Source organism: Prunus avium, chromosome 4 (genome assembly GCF_965620075.1).
Source record: "Prunus avium chromosome 4, drPruAviu1.hap1.1, whole genome shotgun sequence".
Taxonomy (NCBI): domain Eukaryota; kingdom Viridiplantae; phylum Streptophyta; class Magnoliopsida; order Rosales; family Rosaceae; genus Prunus; species Prunus avium.
The window spans coordinates 20,888,668-20,915,372 of record NC_142287.1 but is presented as its reverse complement, the minus strand read 5'-3'; the positions used below and the strand labels follow the sequence as shown (position 1 = coordinate 20,915,372).

General features: G+C 37.8%; 2 long non-coding RNA genes across 18 annotated transcripts; one reads left to right on the top strand and one right to left on the bottom strand.

The window, feature by feature from the left end:
* Nucleotides 1-838: 838 nt before the first annotated feature.
* LOC110744992 (uncharacterized) lies at nucleotides 839-3,557 on the bottom strand. Of its 4 annotated transcripts, none has more exons than XR_015835027.1 (7): nucleotides 3,317-3,557; nucleotides 3,031-3,151; nucleotides 2,822-2,866; nucleotides 2,700-2,723; nucleotides 1,686-1,738; nucleotides 1,468-1,530; nucleotides 839-1,260 (listed from the first exon to the last, which is right to left on the bottom strand). It is a non-coding gene; the product is annotated as an uncharacterized LOC110744992 (long non-coding RNA). The 4 variants fall into 4 exon arrangements; XR_015835025.1 differs by lacking the exon at nucleotides 1,468-1,530 and having other exon boundaries at nucleotides 839-1,114; nucleotides 1,204-1,260; XR_015835026.1 differs by having other exon boundaries at nucleotides 1,468-1,738.
* A 13,253-nt stretch (nucleotides 3,558-16,810) lies between these two features.
* LOC110752840 (uncharacterized) lies at nucleotides 16,811-25,524 on the top strand. Of its 14 annotated transcripts, XR_015835236.1 has the most exons (9): nucleotides 16,811-17,044; nucleotides 17,141-17,188; nucleotides 17,269-17,383; nucleotides 17,483-17,577; nucleotides 17,700-18,477; nucleotides 18,710-18,764; nucleotides 24,936-24,998; nucleotides 25,204-25,260; nucleotides 25,352-25,524. It is a non-coding gene; the product is annotated as an uncharacterized LOC110752840 (long non-coding RNA). The 14 variants fall into 14 exon arrangements; XR_015835235.1 differs by lacking the exons at nucleotides 17,269-17,383; nucleotides 17,483-17,577 and having other exon boundaries at nucleotides 17,700-17,777; nucleotides 18,206-18,477; XR_015835234.1 differs by lacking the exon at nucleotides 17,483-17,577.
* Nucleotides 25,525-26,705: the final 1,181 nt, after the last annotated feature.

The window sequence follows — 26,705 nt, the reverse complement described above, 5'->3', positions numbered from 1 at the left end:
TTTTCCTTTATCGCCCGTATTTTTCTAGACATCCGTCTTAGCAGTTTCTTTTTTTCTTTCATAGCATGTGAACTGTTAAGATGGATGTCTAGAAAAATATGGGCAATCGGGATGGAGAATAGTGGGCGATACTCGTCAGTTAGCATGTGGCCAAATAATAGCGCAGTGTGGCGCATACTGCGCTAGCAGTTTCTTTTCTTAGATATGAGCATATGACAGTTTACACTGCGCTATTATTTTACTCGGCTATAAGCATATGGCCGAGTATGTGGCTTAGTCACTCGGGCTATTATTAGCAAGTTTACTGGCTCGATAATAGCGCAGTGTGGCGCAAGTGACGAGTATTAGTTTGTGGTCGACGCAGTGTGGCCCATACTCATCACACTGCGTCGCACACTCGTCAGTTAGCGCAGATTGGCCAAATAATAGCGTAGTGTGGCCCATATTCTAACAGTTCACATGCGTCGATTGGCCAAATAATAGCGCAGTGTAGCGCAATCGATTATTTGGCCACACTGCGCCACATTGCGCTATTATTTGGCCAATTTGCGCAGCCGTGGGTAATAGTGAATAATAGCGCAGTGTAAACATAGTTAGCATTAGTTAGCGAGTATGGGCTATTATTCGCTATTTTCTAGACGTCCATCTTAACAGTTCACATGCTATAAAAGAAAAAAAGAAACTGCTAAGATGGATGTCTATAAAAATACGGGCGATAAAGGAAACTTTTGAAAATGAAAAAGTGAAAGATCATTTAGAGAGGAACGGGTGGCGCAAGTGGTCTTGAAGCCTATGTGTTGTATTGGTGGTTAAACCTCTGGATTGGAAATATAGCAAATTTACAGTGTTAAAAAAATTTCTCCTTTTTTTTTTCTTTTACTATTTTTGTTTCATTTTCTTCCTTTTGTTTCTCAGCAAAGAACACATTATCATTTCAACTGTTGTAGTCAAACAAATTCTTTGATCCCATTGTTGTTAGGAAACAAACAACATTTAATACAATACAGAATTTTTTATGAATATTACTAAATTTCAAGGCTGATAAACCTCAAGAAGTTGAAGACCCACACGTGCAGCCGATCTATCTACAACAACGATGAGAGAACAATAACTCCTGCACAACAATTATCGTGGGTTTGATGATTCATGAAGCCAGTAGCAAAAGAAAACTTGAAGTATAATGAAAAAATAAAACAGAAAAACCTTTCCTCCCTTTTCCTCCCTCCGACTCTATTTTAATTCCTGTAGCAAATGGATCCCCTGAGAAATAAAAGAAAACCAAAAAGAGGGATAAAAAGAAGGCATCAAACCAAAGCGTTATAAAAAAACCAAACCAAAAGAACTAAAAACTGGAGAGAAGGCAGAGAAATATATGTATAATTAAAAGATAATCAAAAGCTTTTTTTTATTGATTCTATTAAATGTCAAATGTCACAAAATGCACAAAATCATGAGAAAGAGAAGTACCAAAGAGGATTGGTGAATTAATTAGACATCACGATTTTGTACCCCAAACCCAAACATATGATTCTGTATTCAGAAGGAATAAAACCATGAACCAAAAAACAAAAAAACAAAATAAAGCCAGACTAAGCATCCAAACAGATATATCACTTAAGTGGTGTAATGAAAACATAGAATAAACAATTATTTTAATATAATCGGTTTTGTTGAAAGCAGCTCACCAATTCCTCTGCAAGCCTCCTGCACTTTGGGAAGTTGAACCCCCCTTGAAAACCTACAATGTTGACAATTCACATTAGGGAACGATAGTAAAAGAAAATAGCCATTTGAACGAAATTTGAAACAGATGCAATAACTAATTGCATATGTCTTTATTTAAAACCAATATCAAGACATCAAGGTCTAATTGCATACGTCTGCTTGCATAAAAAGAAACAAACCTCTAAAAAGAGAAGAAACAAAGCCACGGCCAATAAGTTAGAACAAAATAGGAGAAGAAACCGAAACAGCTATAAAGAAGATTAAAAAAAAGGAAGATAAAAAATATAATGAAGAACTCGTTTGTGAAGATTGGTGAAGAAGTTTTGATTATGCAGTTGAAATTTGGAACTGCAGCAGTTATGAGGAAATAGAAGCAGTTATGTGGAAATAGAACTCCAAGTCTAACGTGTGATTTTCTTTTCTTTTCTTTTCTTATTCCTTAATTCCACCCCTCTCTCTGTTTTGAGTCTCTACTGCGCTGCTTTCTCCTCCAGCAAATGACCCACCCCATATCTTTTTCTAAGTCAGCTTTCATCCTTTCTAAAAATGCAATAGATATCTGTTTGCCAACAACACAGTACGCAGCAAATCCCATAAAACACACTTAGATGCATACAAAGGAGGAATTAAACTAATTAAATCGAAAAATTGAAAAAGAAAAAAAATATATCTTATAGATACTCTAAGATAGGGAAGTCTTCCCCTGCTTCTTCTTACAAAAGAAAAGAGATAAACTTCAACAAAGGTGGAGGAATTCATTGTGCGGAAGAAGACGGAGGGCATGAATGGATGAATGAATTAGTGTTAGCATAATCAAATTAAACAGCAAGGCCATGTTTCAAAGATAAAGAGAGACATCAATGCAATGCAATCAAACTTGAGGGGAAGGGAAAATAATTAAAAATCAAAATCAAATCGAGAGTAAATAGAATTAAAAATCCAAAACATACTGAAGAATTTAACTGTCAACCAACCTGTTGCCAAGTATCTTCACAGGTCTTCCTTGCACAGAAAAACTAAAGTCATTGACAGGAAAATAAAGAAAACCATTGGGCGAACCAAAAACATAACCAAAATGAGAGAGAGAGATTCATACCATTCACATCAAACCCATCAAATCTAAATGCTCTTCACTGGTGCTCTGGAGAAAGAGCATATATAATAAAAAATTAGAGATAGTAAACAAATCAAACCTAAATTCTTTCTTCATTGATGCTTCGCAGGAAAAAAAAAAGTAAACAAAGAGCAGAAATTGAAGCAAAAATTCCATCAGGAACCAAAAATGAGAGAGAGAGAGATTCGTACCCCTGACATCTTGATGCTCTGCAGAAAGAAGATTCATTGAAGCAAAAAAACCAAAATGAGAGAGGGAGATTCATACCATTCACATCAAACCCATCAAATCTAAATGCTCTTCATTGGTGCTCTGGAGAAAGAGCATATATAATCAAAAATTAGAGATAGAAAACAGATCAAACCTAAATGCTTTCTTCATTAATGCTTCGCAGCAAAAAAAAAAATTAAACAAAGAGCAGAAATTGAAGCAAAAATTCCATCACGAACCAAAAATTAGAGAGAGAGAGATTCGTACCCCTGACATCTTGATGCTCTGCAGAAAGAAGATTCATTGAAGCAAAAAAACTGAAAGAAACTGCTGTGTAATGGCATGAGGATATTGGGTCGTGTGGGAAGTGTTAAAACTGACATGAACTGCAGCGGATTTGAGTTGGTTTTTCAATTTGTTTTTTAATTTGTCTCCACGTTCTTCAGTTCTTCTTCTTTTCTAGGCAACCGTTGTTCGTGGGTTAAATCGTTCTTCACCATTCCCTTGTGGTAGCACAGCACGACTCTTTTTTTCTTTTCTTTTTTCTTTTTATTAAGTCAGTGGTGTTTTACTATTTCACCCTCTCTTAATTAAAATGGTGTGTTTATAATTTTTTCTTTGACAAAGGGTATTTTCGGGGTTTTTGAATGTTTCACCATTCTCTTCCTTTTGCTTTATATATATAGATTTATTCCAAGCATTTCATTAACTGCCATAATTGTAATTAAAACTCCCTATTAATAGCTTATCAATCACCCCATTTCTTTTGGTTGCCATTCCCTCTAACATATCGCCCCCTAAAATTGCAAACGAAAAAAAAAAAATATGTAAATTACATATCCAATAATGTACATATGAAAAATATAAATATAAAAATATACATATAAAAATATAGGTATATTATTTACCAAAAATGTTTTTAAAAAAACTAGGTCAGTTACTTTGTAATTGAAATTTCAGTATATTTTTCATAAATTAAAAATAGGCACACAATAATTTATAGAAAATAGGTACGTTGTATAATTGAAATTTATGTAAAAAAATTTATAAATTAAAAATAGGTACATTATTTAGAAGAAAAAAATAAGTTCATTATACTAGGTAAATTGTTTTACTAGGTATACATTATTAGAGAAAAAAATAGGTATATTATTTAGAGAAAAAAAATAGGTTCATTTAAAAAAAATCATAAAACAAAAAATAAATAGATTATCAAATTATTTTTCATAAAACAAGTAATACGTAGATTATTTAGAGAAAAAAATAGATTCAAAATTTAGCGAAAAAATAGGTTCATTATACTAGATAAATTGTTTTGAGTGCTGCTATTTCCACCCACCTGTCCTATTTTTCCACCCACCTTATCTTTCCACCCATCATGTAAATTTAAAAAAAACACAATCTTATCTTTCCAACCACCATTATTCCTAAAATACCCTTTAATTATTAATTCCAGCGAATTCTCATCTTTATGAAATTAGTATTAAATTAATTCAACTAAAGCTCCCCCACCCACCCAACCTGGTCAGCCACCCCAACCCCGCCCGCGCAACCACCCCTCTACTCGCCAGAAACACCTCCTTTTCTCTCTATTTCTTTTCCACTCCCACAAGACAAACTAGATAAAAATCACGGCTACAAATCCTCTTCAAAGTATAGAATCTCTAGAAATATCAAAAAAGGAAAACCTGTCATAACAAATTGGGCTTAGAATTTGGCCTCTGTAGGAAGGTAGGGTCTGCATTAGTATCAACAAACAATTCAGATTCTTTTTCCTCTCTTCCTTTTATGGTCTTACCCAAGTTTGTGAGAGAAGATGCATCTTTTCTCTTGACCCAAAAAAAAAAAAAGTTGCATCTTTTCTTCCTCAGTATCTGAATCAGCGCCACCAAGTGGGAGTTGTTTGGATCGGCACATAACATATAGAGAGAGAGAGAGAGAGACAGAGAGAGAGAGAGAGACAGAGAAAGAGACAGAGAGATAGAGAGATAGACAGGAAAGGAGGATTTGTCGATGTCAAGGGGGAAGGGGGTCGTTGCCGGCTGGGTGGGATGGCTAACAAGTTGGTGGGTGAGGGAGTTTTGATGGCTGTTGGGTTTTTGTTTTTGTTTTGGAAATAATTAGTTTATTTTATATATATATATATATCAAAAGTTAATGTTGTTATATATAGAAGTCCTTAGAAGTCATTTTACAAAGGGATAAATTTGTCTTTAAAAGTTTAAAGATAAGGTGGGTGGGGAAATAGGACAAGGGGGTGGAAATAGCAGCACTCATTGTTTTACTATGTACATTATTAGAGGAGAAAAATAGGTACAGTATTTGTAGAGAAAAAATAAGTTCATTAAAAAAAAAAATTGTTTTCATAAAACAAACAATAAAAAGATTATCAAATTATTTTTCAACATAATTAGAATGTGTATTATTCATAAAACTATAATAAAATAGATTACTAGTCGTATAATTCATAAAAGGAAAACAACATAATTTTTTTATTAAATAAACCAAAACGTTTTAATGTTGAATTTAATATTTAATTTCTAATAGTTTCTAAATTAATTCATACATCCATTACAACCATTTGGAGATCTTTCCAAATTCAACGTGTGTCATTAGTTACACCACCCATAACACATTAACTTATAAATAAGGGTAGTTTTGGAATCCGAAAAATACAATAAATTAGATTTTAAGTTATATTAGGTAACTTGCTTAGTTGGATCTTAGTCATTGGGTATTATTTGAAAAAATTGGGTTGTAGGTGATTTAAAATGAATTTTATGGGTCTAAGCTCAATTTACTAAAAAAATTAATCTAAAAAGAATACATCGATGGATAGATTAAAAGACAAAATTGATGATCAATATAACATGAATAATAAGGGCAACATAAGCAAATAAACTTGCATGGATGACATAGCAGCATCATTACAAAAACATGATCGAGCCCTTCATTCACTTTTCTTTTTCTTTTTCTTTTCTCTTTTGGTTTTCCATGCATGGAACCTGAAAATATGAACCATATTTCATGGCACACAAGACTCTACAAAGAAAGAGGTAACCATATATAAGAGTACAATTATGTACGACATAAGTTAACAACTCTACTACTCCATAATTGGGGGTGGCTGAGGTCGTGGAGGCCATGGTCGCTTAGGAGGAAAGGGGAATGGAGGGCGAGGCCATGGAGGACGAGGCCATGGAGGCAAGGTCGGCTGAGCATAGCCACACAGGCCATACAAGCAAAGCACACCAAAGGGACACCTATTTCCACACCTCCCACAATTAAAAGGGCTAATATTGGTGTTCACGCAAAAACCACGACAACATTGCCAACTAAATGGACATCTAATTCGACACAGCCCACAATTGTTAACATCGGAGCTGACGTCGACGCAACGGTCCTTACAGCACCCCCACCTAGTCGGAGGGTTTCCTTGCTGACGACATATCCAAGGCTGGCGCCGGCACCCTCCCGACCGCGGTGGTCGTGGCCAGTTCGTTGCTACTTTGTTTAGCCATGGAGAAGTGGCATTTGAATGCCCTAGGCCTTCAACTATGATCACAAGAAGGGATAGCAATAGTACAAGTAAAATGAAAAAGTGAAGTTCGGCAAGTAGCATCGTTTTAACTAATTAAGATGCTTAGAGGAAGATCAGGGGGGAGGGTACCTTATATATATATATATATATATATATAGGCGTTTATGGTGCTTTTTAGTTTAGTTAATTTCTTATTGTAGAATTAATTAGTTAATTAAGGAGGGTCTTGATTCTTGAGGTAAAGTTCATGCTTTTCTTACATGCATATGGTTTTGTGATTGAGGTTTTTGAAGTTTTTGAGTTGTGGAGGGTGGAGGGTGGAGGTGGTGTGGAGAGAAACAAACAATTACGTGATATATGAACACGTTTTGCATCAGTTTTGGGGAGGGACTTTACGCCTGAACTTTATGATCAAATATCCAAGTGATTTAGAGTAGAGTGGGTCAAATGGCGTGAGCATTGAGCAAAACTGGCAGTAACTTCATTTTGCTTTGCTAGCTGCGTACGTTGTCCTCATGAAGGTCTCTCAATATGCCATGGACCCTTGAACGCACACACTTTTGCACAATTTTTGGTCTAAAGAATAAGGGGGCGGGGATGAAATGCCCTTCTACATGAGATAGGCTATAGATCGCATGGGAGATTCTCCATTACGGAGTATTAAAATGCGAACTTGTTATGGAGTTTTGTTTTTAATCGTCCGATTGTTTCTGTGGTGCAGATTTAAAATAACATTTTAATATCCCGTCTCGCACTCTCTGTCTCCTTCATCCCTCTCTTCCTCCATTCTCATTTCTTCCCCATTTGTGTTGCTGAAATTTTCCTTCCTTTTATTTTTAATTTTTTTCCTTCCATCTCCTCTCTTCTCCCATTTCTTACGGTAGCTCCTCCCCTGTCTCTCACTCTAATTTCCCTTCTCTATGTCCTTCCCTATTCTTCTCTCCTATCCACAGTTGTTTGCTTTCTTTTGGGATTGGAGAGTTTGTTGGGGGTTTGGATTTTGACTGTGGGGCTTTGGGTGTTTTTGGTGGGGAGCATTTGGGTTGCTGTATTTTCCTTCTTATTCCTTCACCATTTTGGGTTGTTGCTCTGGTTCTTTTGTTTTGCCGTTTTCCACTTTTTTGCTAAAATATGAATACGGGTTTTCAATATGTTCAGATGATTTATTCTTCTCCATAAGGAGGTATATATAAGAGTTTACAAGAGTGCTATACAAGGAATTAGATACAGGAAAGAATTAGGAAAGTATCTCCTAATTATACAAAGATTTATCAATTATATAAAATAGGAAAGTAAATCCCTTAATTAATCAAGGAAATAAATCTCCTTGATTAATTAGGAGACTCACGTCAACACTCCTCCTCAAGTTGGTGCATATACGTCACCAATGCCCAACTTGGTAAGTGAGTCATGAAATACTCTTCCACAAACAGCTTTGGTTAAGATATCTGCCAATTGATCTTCTAATTTTACGAATGGTAGGCGAATGATCTTCTTCTCAATTTTTTCCTTGATAAAATGTCTATCCACCTCAACATGTTTAGTTCGATCATGTTGAACTGGATTATGGGCAATATCGATGGCTGACTTGTTATCACAATGTAACTCCATTGGTTTTTCTAGCTTGAAACCCAATTCTGTCAACAACCTTCTGATCCATAGTAATTCACAAACTCCGTGAGCCATTCCTCGATACTCTGCTTCAGCACTAGACAGAGAAACCACATTTTGTTTCTTACTCCGCCAAGTGACTAGGTTACCTCCCACAAACGTGAAGTAACCTGAAGTAGAGCGTCTATCAGTAATAAAGCCAGCCCAATCAGCATCTGTATATCCCACAACTTCGAGATCTCTATTTTTTGAGAACATTAATCCTTTCCTAGGTGCTGACTTTAAGTATCTTAAGATCCGATCAACTGCATTCCTATGTGACACACTGGGTGAATGCATAAACTGACTAACCACACTCACAGCATATGCAATATCTGGTCTTGTGTGGGCTAAATATATCAACCTTCCAACAAGGCATTGGTACTGTTCCTTATTGGTTGGTTCTTGATCCATGTCTTCACATAACTTGTGATTCATCTCGATGGGTGTATCAGCAGGTTTGCATCCAAGCATTCCTGTTTCAGTGAGTAGATCTAATACATACTTCCTTTGAGACAGACATATACCAGTTGTGGATCTGGCTACTTCAATTCCTAGAAAATACTTCAGATCACCTAAATCCTTCATCTCAAATTCCTGAGACAAATACTTCTGCAGTTTTATTTGCTCTCCTGTGTCGTTTCCAGTTACGACTATATCATCCACATACACAATTAATGCAGTAAGGTTTCTTCCATCACGCTTCAAGAATAAGGTGTGATCTGCATTACTCTGTATATATCCAAAATTCTTCATGGATTTAGTGAATCTGCCAAACCATGCTCTGGGGGATTGCTTCAACCCATACAGTGACTTTCTGAGTTTGCAAACTTGATTCTCCTTGTCACGGGCTAAGTTACATCCTGGTGGTAAGTCCATATATACTTCTTCTTCCAAGTTTCCATGTAAGAATGCATTTTTTACATCAAACTAATGTAATGGCCAATCGAGATTTGCTGCTAGAGACAGAAGGACTCTGATAGTTTTGATCTTGGCTACTGGGGCAAAGGTCTCTTGGTAGTCTATCCCATATCTCTGTGTGTATCCCTTCGCCACCAATCTAGCTTTATATCTTTCAATGAATCCATCTGCTTTGAGTTTCACAGTATAAATCCACTGGCATCCCACTGTCTTCTTTCCATGGGGTAATGGCCCGAGTTCCCATGTGCCATTCTTCTGGAGAGCTTGCATTTCTTCATTCATGGCTTCTTTCCATTTTGGGTCCTCTAGTGCTTCGGTTACACTGTTGGGAACAGGTATGTCGGCTAACTGCTTCACAAAGTGTACCCGTAACTCAGATAATCTGGTGAGGGATACATAATTGTTGATGGGATATTTCCCCTTTGCATTAAGATCTGCTTCGTAGTGAACTGGGGGTTTACCACAATTCTTCTTTTTTGGAATCTGATATGTAGGCTCAGCGCCTTCTGAAATGCAATCAGTTATTTCATTAATGTTATCAGTTTTAGGTAGAGAAGTTACCTAAATGACGTCCTCAGCAGGTGATTGGTGTGGTACTGGAGCTGAAGAATTCTCCGGAGCAGGCACAAACTCTTCAATTCTCTCCTCCTGAGTGCGATGGCTGGGATCGAACTGAAGAGGAACAATTTCAGAAAAAATTGGGGGGAGCGACCAATCGTTAGGGTCAGGCGACTGGTCGCTTTCAGGCAGAGTCGTGGTCGTGCGTTGTGACGTGCGTGGCGACCAGTCGTGAGAGGCATGCGACCGGTCGCTTTCAAGCAGAGTCGTTGACGTGCGTGGAGACCGGTCGTTAGAGACATGCGACCGGTCGCTTTCAGGCAGAGTCGTTTGTGACCGGTCGTTTTCGTTGGGCGACCGGTCGCTAGAGGTCTGCGACTGGTCGTTCTGAGTCTGGAACGAATCTGGAAAAAAGGCTGAAGGGAAAAATTCTGAATTTGGAGAAGTGTCCTCCTGTGCATCTGAAAAATAGATCTCGTGTTCCCGAAATACAACATCCATCGAAGTATAAACCTTCTGACTAGGAGGATGATAACACCTGTAACCTTTCTGATGAGGTGCATAACCAATGAAAACACACTTGTCGGTGCGGGGATCCAATTTGCTGCGTTGATGATCATGTAAGTGGACAAACACCACACAACCAAAAATGCAGGGTTCCAGGTTTTGGGTTGCAGGTATTTGGGTATGGTGGTGGAGTGTTTGAAGGGGGGTTTTGAACTGGAGGATACTGGAGGGAATCCGATTTATAAGGTATGCTGCAGAGAGGACGGCCTCTCCCCAAAAGGACCGAGGCATATTTGCACCAAAGAGTGAGGCACGAACTACTTCCAATAAGTGTCTATTCTTTCGTTCTGCCACACCATTCTGTTGAGGAGTGTAAGGACATGAGCGTTGATGGATGATGCCATGATCTTGAAAGAACTGATTCAGATCATGGTTGAGAAATTCTCCGCCATTATCGGAACGAAGAATCTGAATTCGAGTATGAAATTGAGTCTCTACCATGTGATAGAACTGTTGAAATTTGGAACTGACTTCCCCTTTGGTTTGGAGAAGGGAAACCCAAATCATACGTGTGCAATCATCGATAAACGTGACAAACCATCGAGCGCCCCCTGGAGTGGGAATTCTAGCCGGGCCCCAAACATCAGAATGAACAAGAGAAAAGGGAACCAGACTTTTAGCTGAGCGTAAGGGAAAAGGAACACGATGGCTCTTGGCCAGTTCACAGATGTCACACTGAAAACTGGAAATATCCAACTTTGAAAATAAGGAAGGAAATGTTTGCGCCTAATAAATCACGGCCATGAGCTGGCCGAAGGAGCCCCTTTTTCTCGGCCCTGGCACTTGCTCGTAAAACTGAAACGCAGCGTTTCGCCAAGGTACTTTGCCTTCCTGAAGACAAAAGAAGAACGCTAAGGCATGTTTATCTCGGCCTCGGTTGCGGGCCGAGGCCGAGGCCGAGCAAAATCGCGGCCAGAAATATTAAAGTCAGATCATCACGTGATAGCAGGAACCCATGCTTCATTTAATGAAGTAGTGCTTGTTTAATGTAGCAAACCCACTGGCCACAAATAAGCATTTAATGCATGAGGGAAGGTGGGAAGTGACTGAAGTCAGGTTTTGACGACAGAAGACAGAGTGATTAGACGTAGACATTCTCACAAGAATCCTTGCAGCTCGAGAGAAAAGGTCACCAACTATCAGAGCAATAAATGCGTCTCCACGGCCAGAAGCTCAGAACCCACGATCAAGAGCGGCGGCCGAGATTCACCGGGATTTATGGGGTCACACCACCATACTTCACGATCCCAAATGTCGATTGGACTACCCACTTGCTCTAATCAGGCTCCACCATGCAGATTTTCAGCCTCGATTACTCCTCCAGGAACTCTTCCTATAAATACAAGGCTCAAGCTACATTCAAAGGGTTCAAACACCAAACCAAAGCCTCCCACGGAGCAACTTATTTTTTCCTGTAATGCACTTTCAATATCTTTACTTGCTTTCCTAGGAGTAGTGTTAGACTGTAAGGAAAATTCATTCATCAATATATCATACGACCCTTGATTTTCAAGGCGCCGGAGCACCATCTCTGTTGTTCGTTCCCTCACCCCATATATCATACGACCGTCGCTCCCTGAGCGACGTGCCGGAGCACCGCCCAAAACCCACCACCAACACCATCACTCAACGGCCTTGTAGTTCAGGCCGTGAACCTAACAGCCGAGACTAGTTCCTCTCTCGGCTACAATCGTTTGATTAGAAGACGAGTTCAAACAGGCGCACCACTTATCCATCCTACACTCATCAACATCTTGACGCACGGTAAACCGTGCTGGCACGCCCGCGCACAACCGCACCGCACCCAAAAGCAGGAAACCGCGTGTCAACGCATATCCTCTCGGCCCGGAACTCCAGGCCGTGAGATTTGCGCGGCAGACAGGAAATAGCTTCTGTAAGTATCCAAACGAAGCATGTCCAAGACGGCGATGCCATAACCATACTTTGGAAGTGTGCTTTTCAACACTTGCACCCCCAATTTTGTAAGCTTGACTGAGGTTGGCTTCACTGTCAGAAGCCAAGTCCAGATAGTAGAGTTTGCCCCTCCTAGTACCACAACCAATCGTCTTGCTGCTGAGAATGTCCTGAAAAACACAATGAGTTGGCCAAAAAGTTACAGTACAATTCAAAGCCGTAGTAATTTGGGCAACAGACAAGAGATTATGATGTAAGGATGGAACAATCAACACAGAATCCAAAGTGAGGGAGTCAGAGAGAGAGAGGGAACCCTCCCCAATTACTGTGGAGGGGGTACCATTGACATTAGACACCACCGATTGAGAAGACGGTGTATGAGAGTAAATTTGTCCAGGATCAAAGGTCATGTGATCAGTGGCTCCGGTGTCAATGACCCATGTGTGTTTCTTTGAAGAACTATGCAAAACATAACCTGGGGAACCAGTAGTGGCAATTGTGGAGGAAGAGACGATATCCATTGCAGCGGAATGATTGAAGAATACGAGGAAAAAAGTTTAGGGTTTCGGGTTTGTGTTTAGGGTTTCGGGGTTGTGTTTAGGGTTTCGGGATTCAGGATACGAGGATACGGGTTCGTGTTTCAAGGAATTCAATACGAGAGATTCGATACGAGGAATTCGATGCGAGGGATTCGATACGAGGGATTTAGAGACAACCTAGGATCGATTGCTCTGATACCATGCTAAAATATGAATACGGGTTTTCAATATGTTCAGATGATTTATTCTTCTTCATAATGAGGTATATATAAGAGTTTACAAGAGTGCTATACAAGGAATTAGATACATGAAAGAATTAGGAAAGTATCTCCTAATTATACAAAGATTTATCAATTATATAAAATAGGAAAGTAAATCCCTTAATTAATCAAGGAAATAAATCTCCTTGATTAATTAGGAGACTCACGTCAACATTTTTTTCTTTTTTTCTTTTATGTTCTTTTCCTTTCTTTTCTTTTCTGTTCTATTGTTTTTTTCCTAACTTGTTTCGACTTTCCAAAAAAATAAAAATAAACCAATTCGTTATTCAAAACCATAAATTAGTCATACATCAATGCAGAAGAACTCAGCCAAAACCATTAAATAACAGAAGGAAAAGTTCTGCTATTGCCATGGATGAAAACAACAGGGAAGAGAGTGTTGTGGAGGAAGAAGCTTGGGTAGTGGACTGGAGATGGAGAAGTGCGAGAGAAGAGAGGGAGATGGAAGGAAAAAAATAAAAATAAAAAAAAAGGAAAATTTCAGAAATACAGATGGAGGAAGAGAGGGAGGAAGGAGAAGGAGAGTGCAAGACGGGTTATTAAATGTTGTTTTAAATATGCACCATAGAAACAATCGGATGGTTAAAAACAAAATTCCGTAACAAGTTCGCATTTTGATACTTCGTAATGGAGAATCTCTCTAGATGACATACATAGAAATAAAAATAAGGGTTATTGACCGAAATGGTCCCTTAATTTTTGCTCCAATTTCATTTTGGTCTACCCACTAAAATTTTCATTTTAATAGTCCTCCAACTCTCCATTTAATATCAAAATGATATTAACGTCAAAGTCTGTCAATTTTGCCATTAAATTAAGGAGTAAAACAGTCCACATGTTAGAAGCTCCGCCAAATTAGAATGCTAGCTCCATATGTGGAGAGGTGGGCTTCATGAGGAGTTTTTATCAAAAATAGCCAAAATTTACCCCCCACTTTTAAAAATGTCAGTTTTTATCAAATATTTCAAATATAGCCAAAAACTCACCTAAATAGACACAAATATCCTTAAAAATTAAAATTCACATAAACCTAAAAAGCAAAACCCTACTACACAAAATTTGAATCCGATTGCACTTCATCCTACCTCGTAGATAGGTGTAATATTTTACTATTTAAATTTATGAATTAGTATGAACAATGGATGAATATTTAATTTTATAATTTTCTTAAATTTTTTGGTGTAAACTTTTGAAGATGAGGAAAAAAGCATGTTTTCCCTCACAATTTTTGTAGATTTGAGATGATATACAGTATAGATGCAGCGCTTTTGGTTTGGCCCATGTGAGGATAAAGTCTTTGCACATGGATTCAATACTATTATATTTTTCTATCAATTTTGTGATTTGGAAAACCAAGCTATAAGCATTCTGGTATGGTTATTAAGTTCCTGATCAACTCCCACATAGACACTCCTCATTTCATGCAATGGCGATGCTTTCTACAAATTTGATTGTATGACCTTTATGTGCGAAAGAAAAACAGTTTTTCAATAAGTTGAATATTCAAAACATAATTATTGAATACTAGTGTCTCTAATATAAGTTTTTAAGTTTCTTGGTCCTATTTATGGATATTTCCTCTCAGGTTGCTGCGATAAACACAGCAATGGCTGCTCTCACAAAGACAGTGGGTGTGTTCCCGAAGTCTTTGATAACAAAGTCTTTGCACATAGATTCAATACTTTGATAACATATCCCGTTTGTACATGATCTTTCTTTTTAAGTTTATGTGGGTTTTAATTTTAAAGGGCATTTGTGTCTATTCAGGTGAGTTTTTGGCTACATTTGAAAGATTTTATAAAAACTGACATTTTTGAAAGTGGGGGGTAAATTTTGGCTATTTTTGATAAATTCTCCTTCATGAGTGTCGGGGCTAGGCCTGGGGTTGGGGGAAGAGAGAGAGGCGGTGGGTTTCGTGATAAGCTTTTGATGGGTGAGGAGGTGGTGGTGGCAATGAGAGAGAGAGTGTGTGTATTTTCATCTATACGATCCAAAAACCCATGAGAAGAAAAATATATATTCTTCTTCTTCAAAACCAACCAACCCTTGTGAAATATCTCAATAAGACAAAGATTTTTTATCCCATACAACAATTTTTTTATTTTTTTATTTTTTGATGGAAGGGTGGTTGGGTTTTGGGTCTGGGATCAAAGGAAGAGAGATAGAGAGAGAGAGATGATCATAGTGCACGGTGAGGTTTTGGATTGGAGAGAGATGATGATGATTCGGGTATGGGTTGGCCGAGAGAAGGGGGCGCGCGGGGGGATGAAGTTGGTGATGGTGACTAGGATGTTGTAATGGGTTGGGTTTTCATCTTCTTCTTTTTTTTTTTTATAAATCTTTCTAGCCTCTCCGCATGCGCTTCCGCACATGCGAGAGGCTTTTTTTTTTTTTTTTTAATTAAATTTATTTTAGATTTAAAAAAAGATAATGGGTAGTTGTGTTCCTTAAAAGGAGGATCCATTATCTAATTTTTCTTTTAATTTTAAATTTTTTATATATGAAAAAGTGTGAATTTACCATATTATCCTCATTTAATTAATAATTTCATTTATTAATGTTTGCATTAATAAGGACATTTTTTGGTATTTTGAATGTTTCACCATTCTCTGCCTTTTGCTTTATATATATAGATACTAGCCTCTCTGCACGCGCTTCCATGCTTGCGAGAGGCTTTTTTTTAAATTTATTTTATTTTATTTTAGAATTAAAAATAATAATGGGTAGTTATGTTCCATAAAAATAGGATCCATTATCTAATCTCTCTTTTAATTTTAATTTTTTAAAATATGAAAATGTATGAATTTACTATATTATCCTTATTTAATTAATAATTTCAATGCTTTAATTAAAACGCACTTATTTTAATTAAAGCAGGATATAATTGTAAAAGAACAAGAGTGGTGCTAAATGAACCCTAAAAATAACTGAGTACACCATACTATCAAACTATTTATTAAATTACTAATTTATCATAATATAAAATTACCAAAAAGGATATTTTGAATTATGAAATAAATGTAATTTTAATAAGTACACCCTACTCACCATATTCAACTCTACTCAAACATAAACGAAAAACCCTACTCCAAAAACTCTGTTATTTCCTTTTATTGACAATAAAAAGATTAAAAAACCTCCAAATACCAAGCGAGTTCATACGTGCTTACTTGGAATTGAAACTGGAATTCGGTAATTGTGTATTGAAATTCTAAAAAATTGAAGAAAAAACCAAATTCAATTTGGGTGAAAACTAAGAAAATAAAGATTGAAACTTTTGGGATTTGAGTTGAAGAATCTGCTTAACTGGGAAAAATAGATAGAAACCCTATTCCATTATGTGGTTGAGCAAGGTACATGTGCTAATTCATTCAAACTCGAATAAGGGAAAGTGATGTAGAGAGAATTCAAACTCGAACCCGGTAAACATCATTTATTCAATAAAAGAACCACATGGCAATGACGAATAATAAATCACAGAAAAAACAAGGGGCTTTCTACTGCCTTTGAATCAAAGCTCAGCCATGATATCCGAATAATTTAGTATGCCACTTAACCTTGATGAATGTTGTTACCAGATTCGAATGGGTGCTATGTAATACAGTGGATTAGGGTGTATCCGGGGTATTTTTGGTAATTAAATAGGGTGTACTTAGTTAATTTTACATTTTGATTTAAATATTAGGGTATACTTATATCATAGGGTGTACTCAGTTAATTTTAAGGTTCGTTTAGCAGCACTTAAGAACAATTACGCATAACTTTAAAAAAATTAAAATGAAAAGAAAAAGGTACAGACCCTCACTCCAGAGCAGTTGCTCTTCTTATCAGTTTCTTCTGCCTCGTCGTGTTCTAGGAGCAGTTCCAGTAGCAGTTCCTTTCAGTTTGCCCCTCACTTCCTTCACACCCAGTTATCATAGGCCTTTCTTCTTACAGTGTGAAAAACAGAAAGAGGAGCAAAAAAATAGAGAACCACGACTGGGAACAACCACAACGCTCCTTGCCAGCTTCACCAATTTCCCAGGTTTTCCCCGCTTAATTTGTGCCTTCTTTTTATCCCTCTTTTACTGTTGTTTTGGTTTCCTCAGAAAATTTCTCATTTAATTGGGTTCCTTCCCAGCATCTCCAAGAATTAAACACCTATGATTTCAACTGAAAGTTTTAGAAGGTGGTAAGCCTAACAGATCTTTCTTTCTTATTTGTATTATGTTCTTTCTTTGATTGGGTTTTGTGATCTTTCACGTTCAGAGAAGGTTTTAGAGGAAAAGGTGTTTGTTGATGATTTTCCGTATTTCTCTATCGTGTATGTTGAACGGTTCTCATGGCTTTTGTGTTCATATCAGACCCGTGTCCAAATGAAACGGTAAATTACAGTGGGTAATAGATTTTTGAGAAACTTACTCCTTTTGCTGCATGCCCACCATTTATCGGATTGATTTTTATTTGCTATATGAAATGGTAGGTATGAAATTTAAGATATGAATGAAAGTTTGGTTATTCAACTTATATTTGGATTCTTGATTATTCAAGAACAGTTGCTGCAACACCAAGAATAGGGTAGGTGTTTACTCGCATGGTTAATTCGCAGGGTAGGTGTTTGATAAAATGTTTTTGGTTTTGTTCTACGAATTCAAATGACATGGTGGAGTTTTTTTTTTTTTTTTTCCACTCTTTTGCAGAGAATACTTTGAAGAGAAAACAGAGAGATGTTGCAACAAGTCTCATATTTGTTCCTTGGTCGTTCATTTTATGAAATGGTGGGTTTTGTTATTCTTTCATCACGAATTTTGTGTATTTGTTATTATGTTATTTCCTTACTGAGTGCTTTGTTTGGTTCTCTTCTCAGGTTATATAAAGAAGCAATCTGTTTATGTTGTTTTTCTTTTTTTGCCAATCTGTTTATGTTTGCTGCAATGATTGCATTTTTGTAAGAATGAAAAATAGTTTCATCCATATACATTACTGCATTCTAGGAAATGCAACCCTCTTTTTGTGTATTGTTGGTTCTTCATATATAATTGAGATTTAAACTTGCCATAACTTATAGATTGTCTTAAACTGATGACAATGACTACTATTGCTATATTTCTACTATTATATATATATATATATATATATATATATATATGTATATGTTGTATATTGTGGATATTGCAACCCCTGCTCACTTGGTTATGTGGAGCAGTTGGTAGGTGAGAACATCTCTTTTGGCCATGACTGTGATATGAAACCCAAGCCAGGAAGGTGAACGGGGTGAAAGGGTTCTAAGACGAGGAGGACCGCATGTATACAGATTATGCTATGATTTTTTTCCTTCTATTTTTTTTTTTTCTCTTGGGATTCCTTTGGTAGAGGAATTAAAAGCAAAATGAGGATGATAGAGATGGAGGGAGTTCAAGGGGAGGAAAACTGCTAAAGGACTTACTGGCCGTGGCTGTGTTTCTTCTCTTTTTAGAGGTTTGTTTCTTTTTATGCTGATATTTGTTTCTTTGATAGTTAAATTGGTGACAAAGAAGACAGCAGCTGGAGGCTTTTATGTTCAACCAGACGTATGCAATTAGACCTTGATGTATTGAGATTGGTTTTAAATAAAGACGTATGCAATTAGTTATTGCATCTGTTTCAAATTTCGTTCAAATGGCTATTTTCTTTTACTTTCGTTCCTTAATGTGAATTGTTAACATTGTAGGTTTTCACAAGGGGGGTTCAACTTCCCAAAGTGCAGGAGGCTTGCAGAGGAATTGGTGAGCTGCTTTCAACAAAACCGATTACATTGAAATAATTGTTTATTCTATGTTTTTTTTTTTTTTTTTATGAAGAAAAGGGGGGAGAAAACCCCCAAACACCAACACAACAACTAACTAGTACTAATCAGACGAGCCTTAACAGCTCCCAAAGAATCAGCAAGCAATAAATGACCAAGCCAAGCAGGACTCTCCTCAAGATAGTAACAGCCCAAGTCCAGATTGTGACTCCAAGTAGCCAACCCATCAGCTACATCATTCCTCTCTCTATAGATATGTTGAAGCTTGATCATTCGAAACAAATTCATAAGTCTTTTACAACTACTGACCACCCCAGCATTAGGATGGCAAGCATTCAAAACCTTACTCTGAATAAGAAGCACAGCAGTCTCAGAATCCATCTCAACAACAATATCATCTACTTTTTTCTCAACAGCCAAATTCAACCCAAAAAACAGACCCCACAACTCAGCTTCGAGCACTTCTCCCTGGCCTAAGTTGACAGCAAAGCCACCAATCCATTGACCCACATGATCTCTCAGGACCCCCCCAGCACCAATGGCACCAGTACTGCTCCTGCAAGACCCATCTATATTTAACTTGACCACACCAATATCAGGAGGGACCCAAGCCAACAACACTTGCACCTTATTAGCTCCGCTATTAATACCAACAGTGGCATGAAACCAATCCTTTGCAGCAGTAAAAATCAAATCTCTGGGGTTAAAAGGCAAATCAGTTTCATCTTTAAAAATAAAGTCATTTCTCCATTTCCAAATATACCAGCATATAAAAACAAACATAATTCTCCATGGAATCTGAGTAAAGTGAGCCTTAGAACACAAATTGCTTAACATCCAAGGATGAAAATCAGTTTGGAAAAAAGGCAAAGCTTGCGTAGAATTCATAAAGAGATCCCAGACCTTTCTAGCTCTAGAACAATCCCTTAAGATATGCAAAGTAGATTCAATAGGCCACTTACAGTAATCGCAGGCGCCATTCCCAATAAGATGCCTTCGAACTCGCTGCTCATTTGAGAGAATTTTCTCCTGGAAAACCAACCAAAAGAAAATTTGGAGTTTAGGAGGGATTCGAAGCTTCCATAGAACTCTCCACCAAGGATTTAGCCAATCTGCCCCCTGAAAAAGCAAGCTGTACGCAGACTTGACAGAGAATAACTCATTAGAAGTAGGTTTCCAGATCTGACAATCCTCCAATAAGCCCTGAAAATCAGCTGAACAACCAGTAACTTTTTGGACCCAATCCTCAGGGAGAACACTCCTCAACTTCTCCACATCCCACCAACCATTCACAAAAAAATCAGAGACAAGGGAGTTCAAATTGAGATCAGGAGCAAGATCCACTATCTGCATCAGAGGCACATTACTGATCCATTTATCCCTCCAAAACTTAACCTTATCGCCTTTCCCGAGCCTCCAAATTAACCCTTTGTCAAGCAGATGAGCACCAAACATAATCCCCTTCCAGGTAGGAGAACAATTTTGTTTTGGGACCATATTAGGCTCACAAAAGGAATGGCTCTTAATATATTTCTTTTCAAAAATTTGGGCCCACAACCCCTCATCCTTCCTCAATAATCTCCAGCCAACTTTAGCTAGGAGAGCTTGATTCATATCATGAGTTTTCTTCAGACCCAAACCACCCTTACTTTTAGGTTTACACACCAGATCCCACTGACACAAGTGAATCTTATGCTTCTTCTCACTGCCTCCCCAAAAGAAATTGCGATTCACCTTATCCAAATCCTCGCAAATGCTCATAGGAAGTTTAGATGTTTGCATAGCATACACTGGAATCGCTGAAGTGACAGCTTGAATTAGAGTTGCCCTTCCAGCAGCAGAGAGAACCTTACTTTTCCAAGACGCCAGCCTAGCATGCACTTTATCCACAAGATTGCAATAAGTAACCTTAGTCACCCTAGAGTGTAATAGAGGCATCCCTAAGTAATTGCCTAGGTTCGTAGTGAGAGGTGAACCACATATACAACTAATATTAGCAGCCACCTCTTTGCTAATATTAGGGGAGCAATATATTGCAGACTTTTCAAAGTTGACAATCTGACCAGAAGCTTTACAAAAAAGGTCCAAGCACTGCTTCATAATTCTTGCTTGGTGAGAACTAGCTTCAGCAAAAAGAATCAAATCATCGGCAAAAAACAAATGGGAAATAGCAGGCCCAGCTTGAGAAGCTTTCACAGGTTTCCATATATGCTTCCCCACAGCCTCCACAATAAGGTGAGAGAGTTTTTCAATGCAAAGAACAAAAAGATAAGGTGAGAGTGGATCACCCTGTCTAATACCATTGCTAGGAGTAAAAGTCGAGGTGAGCTCCCCATTCACACAAACTTGATAGGTGACAGAAGAAACACACTCAATGATCAACTGAATCAAGCTAGCAGGCAGGCCTACTTCATGAAGAACAACCTCGATAAAGTTCCAACTCAACCGATCATAGGCTTTAGATAAATCAATCTTCCAAGCCATAAACCCTTTTTTCCCCTTAGTATTCCGAAATTTAAACATAATTTCTTGAGCAATAAGGATATTATCTGTAATATGCCTACCAGGAACAAAACTTACCTGATGAGGACTAATTAGCTTAGGCAAAATAGGCCTCAACCTAGCAACAATCACTTTAGAAATAACTTTATAAAGAGTGCAACATAGGCTAATAGGGCGAAAATGCATCATAGAAACAGGATTAGCCACTTTAGGAACTAGAGTGATCAAAGTAGCATTCAAACCTTTGAGAATGTGACGCTCCCTGAAAGCTTGAACTACCAGATCATAAATATCATTACCACACATCTTCCACTGATTTTGGTAAAAATAGGCAGGAAACCCATCTACTCCAGGGGCTTTGAGACCACCTATATTGAAGAGACTTCTCTTGACTTCGTTGATATCAACACGAGCCACCAAACCATTCAAATCCACATCGTTGATACTGGGAAACAGATTAGGCATGGATAGACCACTGTGATCCCTAGGAGCCATAGAGAAGAGGCCAAGAAAATAATTCACAGCAAGCTCTTTTAAACCTTCAGCCTCCTCTACCCACATATCATTGTCATTTTTCAGCTTTTCAATTCTATTTCTTCTTCTTCTAACAATGGTGGTTAGGTGAAAAAACTTTGTATTACGGTCACCTTCTTGAAGCCATTTAACCCTTGACTTCTGTTGCCAAAATAAGGCCTCTTGCTCCAAAACAACATTATACTCCGCAACAAGAGATTCCTCCAACTGACTAAGAGACCTATTAGGCCTGTGATACAACACCCTCTGAATACCATTGAGCCGAGCTAGAAGCTTCACTTTCCTTTGCTTTAAATGACCAAAAATAGTCAAATTCCACTGCTTAAGAGGTTCTACCAACCCCCATGATTTATGCAAAGCCGACCCAGCCCCTTGTTCCCATTTTGGGATCACAAAATTTTGAAATTGTTCATGCTTTAACCACATGGCCTCAAATCTAAAAGGTCTACTGTTAGGACAAGAAACCATTCTAGATTTGAGACAAATTTTAATGGGGCAATGATCAGACTTGGTCCTTGGAAGATGCTGAACAAAAGCATCAGCAAAAGATTGCCTCCATTCAGTATTACACACAGCTCTATCCAGTCTTTCAAAGATTCTGTTATTGCTCCAAGTGAATTTAGGCCCCGAATAGCCTAAATCAACCATACTATGATCATCAAACCACTTCTTAAAGCCCTTAATTCTACATAAATGAGATCCTCCAACCTTGTCATCTACATTGAGCATTTCATTAAAATCACCAGCCAGGAGCCAAGGCATCTTATGACAGCTAGCCATAAAATCCAAGTATTCCCACAACTTCTCCCTTTTAGCATAGCAAGGGCTAGCATAAACACCAGAAAACAACCAAGGCTGTTGACCATGCCAAGAAACGCAAGAAGAAATAGATTGATCAGAAGTACCAATAATCTCCACCCGAATTCTATTTTCATTCCAGAGAAGCCACATACCACCAGAAAAACCAATAGGATCAACCACCTCAAAACCAGAAAACCCTAAGGATTTGATTACTTTAAGAGCCTTGCTCCCACCAATCCTAGGTTCACAAACAAAAAGGAGATCCATATGATGAAGACGAATTAACTCCATCATATTAAATTTGAACTTTGTGCAGGCTGCACCACGAACATTCCAACACAAAATATCCATAAAATAAGATAATAGAGATGGATCACTCAGGGGCTCACCCCACAAATCAAGAGCCAAAGGTCATACCTCCATCTGTGAAGGTATGATTAGCATCTGTCTCACCCTTTGTGTGAACTTGACCTTCAGAAAGGTCCATTCCTTCCACAGGACAGAAACCATCTGTCATAGCAGAGGCCAGAGAGGCATTATCCACATCAGGCTCCGGCTCCTCTATCTGTTTATCATTCTTAGTTGCTATATTTGGTGGTTGATGACCAAATATATACACACCCTTATCCTTGGGCAAGAATTGACCCCCTACCCAATCATCTAGTTGATCATTCATAGATCCCCCATGATAGTCCCTCTTTTCACCAAACACCCCTTTACCTTTATTCAAAATCCTAACCAAGTTATCACCCTTATCACCCATCATGCTTGGATTAACAACTGCCCCTTTAGAGCTCAAAGCTACCTTCTTATTTGAGATATCTTGTAAAACAGATCTAGCCCCAACTTTAGGATTTTTCGATTTAGTCCACACCTTTTCACTTAGTCCAGAAGTAGCATGAGCGCTAGCCTGAGCTCGAGGCAAAAAAACACCACCACCACCTTCCACAACGTCATGCCCAAAATCATCTCCAATCTTTCTCAAAGCATCAAACCGAGATGGTTGATGCTTAAGACCATTATTCTGCCCATTCAAACCTTTAGAATCATTTTTAGGCCTCCTCCTAGGAGGGACGTTCATCCACGGACCTCGTAAATGCTCCACATCATTGTCAACATGTTCCTTTCCCATAACAACATCTGGGTCCACTTGTTCCAACCCAGAACCAGCACAAGTTCTCCCATTCCCCTCCGTTGAAGGCTTCTCTCTCAAAGTACAGTTCTCACGCTTGTGTCCATAAAGCCCACAGAGATAACAAATATCTGGTAAACCTTCATATTCAACATTATACCAAGTTTGATTAATCTGGACAAAAGCATCCAGAGGCTTAGTCAAATCAAGCTCAACACACAACCTGGCAAATTTACCCCTATTTTGACTAGTAGTGAGGGCATCAATCTTAAGAAGCTTACCCAGCAGATTTCCGATTCTTTTGAGAGCCCAGACATCAAAACACTCCAGTTGGATGGCAGACACTCGAATCCACACCGCCATTCGGGTTATATGAGCTGTTGCAGGGCAGAAACCAAGTCGCCATTTCTGAAGAGTCAAGTACTGTCCAGCAATAATCCAAGGGCCTTCAGTAAGCACAAAGTTCAGATCATCTTCCAGATCAAATTTGACCACAAAATAGTCATTCACCAAATCAATCAATTTCCAATCACCCTTAAGACTCCACTTTTGTTGCAATCGGTCACGTAGATAATTGTAGGTATGAGACCTACCCAAAAGCTTGATGATTAGAGCGTTCTTCCATGGTTGGCAAAGCCTATTCATCGCACGATCAGAGAATTGGATGCTTGGTCCTCGATCCCCACGTGAAGTCACCACATCGTCATTATCAGTAAGCTCCTCATAATCCGCATCCAAAGAGTCAATAGCAATACCCACATTCTTGGTCAAATTTACTTGATTCATGAGCTTATCACGAAAGCTTCCAGATCCCACAAACAGGGGCACATGTGCTGGCGGGACAATTTCAGGCGACGAATCAACCATCGGAACAGGCTCGACTTCGCAAACTGAACTAATTTCCTCCGACGACCGTATCCGCTTAGGAAAGCGAGGAGGTTCCATAAAACCCCCAGGCGATCCTTCAGCCATGGCTCAGATGAGCAGAAAGAGCAGACAAAATGGCTGAGGAACCACCAATTATGATAGCTCTCAGCCGATGAAACCAGAGATACCAAATTGTGCTTTTTTGTTTATTCTATGTTTTCATTACACCACTTAAGTGATATATCTGTTTGGATGCTTAGTCTGGCTTTATTTTTATTTTTTTTTGGTTCATGGTTTTATTCCTTCTGAATACAGAATCATATGTTTGGGTTTGGGGTACAAAACCGTGATGTCTAACTAATTCACCAATCCTCTCAGGTAATTCTCTTTCTCATGATTTTGTGCATTTTGTGACATTTGACATTTAATAGGCTCAATAAAAAAAGCTTTTGATTATCTTTTAATTATACATTTATTTCTCTGCCTTCTCTCCAGTTTTCAGTTCTTTTGGTTTGGTTTTCTATGACGCTTTGGTTTGATGCCTTCTTTTTATCCCTCTTTTTGGTTTTCTTTTATTTCTCAGAGGATTCATTTGCTACAGGAATTAAAATAGAGTGGGAGGGAGGAAAAGGGAGGAAAGGTTTTCCTGTTTTTTTTTTTTTCATTATACTTCAAGTTTTCTTTTGCTACTGGCTTCATGAATTATCAAACCCACGATAATTGTTGTGCAGGAGTTGTTGTTCTCTCATTGTTGTTGTAGATAGATCGGCTGCACGTGTGGGTCTTCAACTTCTTTAGGTTTATCGGCCTTGAAATTTAGTTATATTCATAAAAAATTATGTGTTGTATTAAATGTTGTTTGTTTCCTAACAACAATGGGATCAAAGAATTTGTTTGACTACAACAGTTGAAATGATCATTTGTTCTTCTTTGCTGAGAAACAAAAGGAAGAAAATGAAACAAAAATAATAAAATAAAATAAAAAGGATAAATTTTTTTAACACGGTAAATTTGGTATATTTCCAATCCAGAGGTTTAACCACCAATACAGCACATAGGCTTCAAATAAGTTTCCACGTCAGAGCAATTGCGAATGCAACTACAACGGTTTACATGCGATGAAAGAAAAAAACAAACTGTTGAGACGTACATCTAGAAATTTCTTATTAATTATTTTATTGTTAAACTTGGCTTCTTATAAAGAAACGAAAGGATTTTTCTTTTGTCTCTGGATTTTTCTTTTGTCTCTGGATTTTTGAAAATGACACTATTTTTGGTACAGTTTTCTTCCGATAATTGGAGTAGGGATGTAGCAAAGGATAAACTATCAAAATTGAAGGTGAGTATACATGTTCCCAAATTATGCTAAAATTTGTCAAAATTTAAAAGTATATGTTTAAACTTGGTCTCATCTCATGTTATTTATTTACAGATTGAAAATGAAAAAGTAAAAGATCAATTAGAGAGGAACAGGTGACACAAGTGGTCTTGATCGTTGCATGTCTTCCTCCTATGTGCATATTATGTAAATATTTATGTCCATCATCTAAAACTACGATGTTGTGTAGAATGAAAATATTATTTTACTTATATTATTTGAGATTTTCCTATTAATGTTGGATTTGCTTTGGATAATACTTATATATATATATTAACGTGTCGGTAATTAATTGAATAAGAATCCCCTTAGCTCCAAAAGTTCATTACACTAGCCTCCTTGCACGCGCTTCCGCTTGTATTTTTCTAGACGTCCATCTTTGCAGTTTACAACGGGCGATAAAGGAAAACTTTTAAGACGACGATATATCACACGCGCGCGATTAAAATATGAAACTTTTGAAACAATTGCACGCGGGACATCTATACAAATACAATTGCAAAAAAATATTTACGGAACTTTGGAAGTCGCGCGTAGCGCGCGTGATTAAAAAAAGCCTCTCGTACGCGTGGAAGTGTGTGCAGGGAGGCTAGTTAGTAATTATGTTTAAGTTATTATTTACTTAGTGAATATTAAAAGAAAAAAAGAAAAACAAAAATTGAATTACTATTTATTAAGTAATATAATTCATGAAGTTAATTAAAATA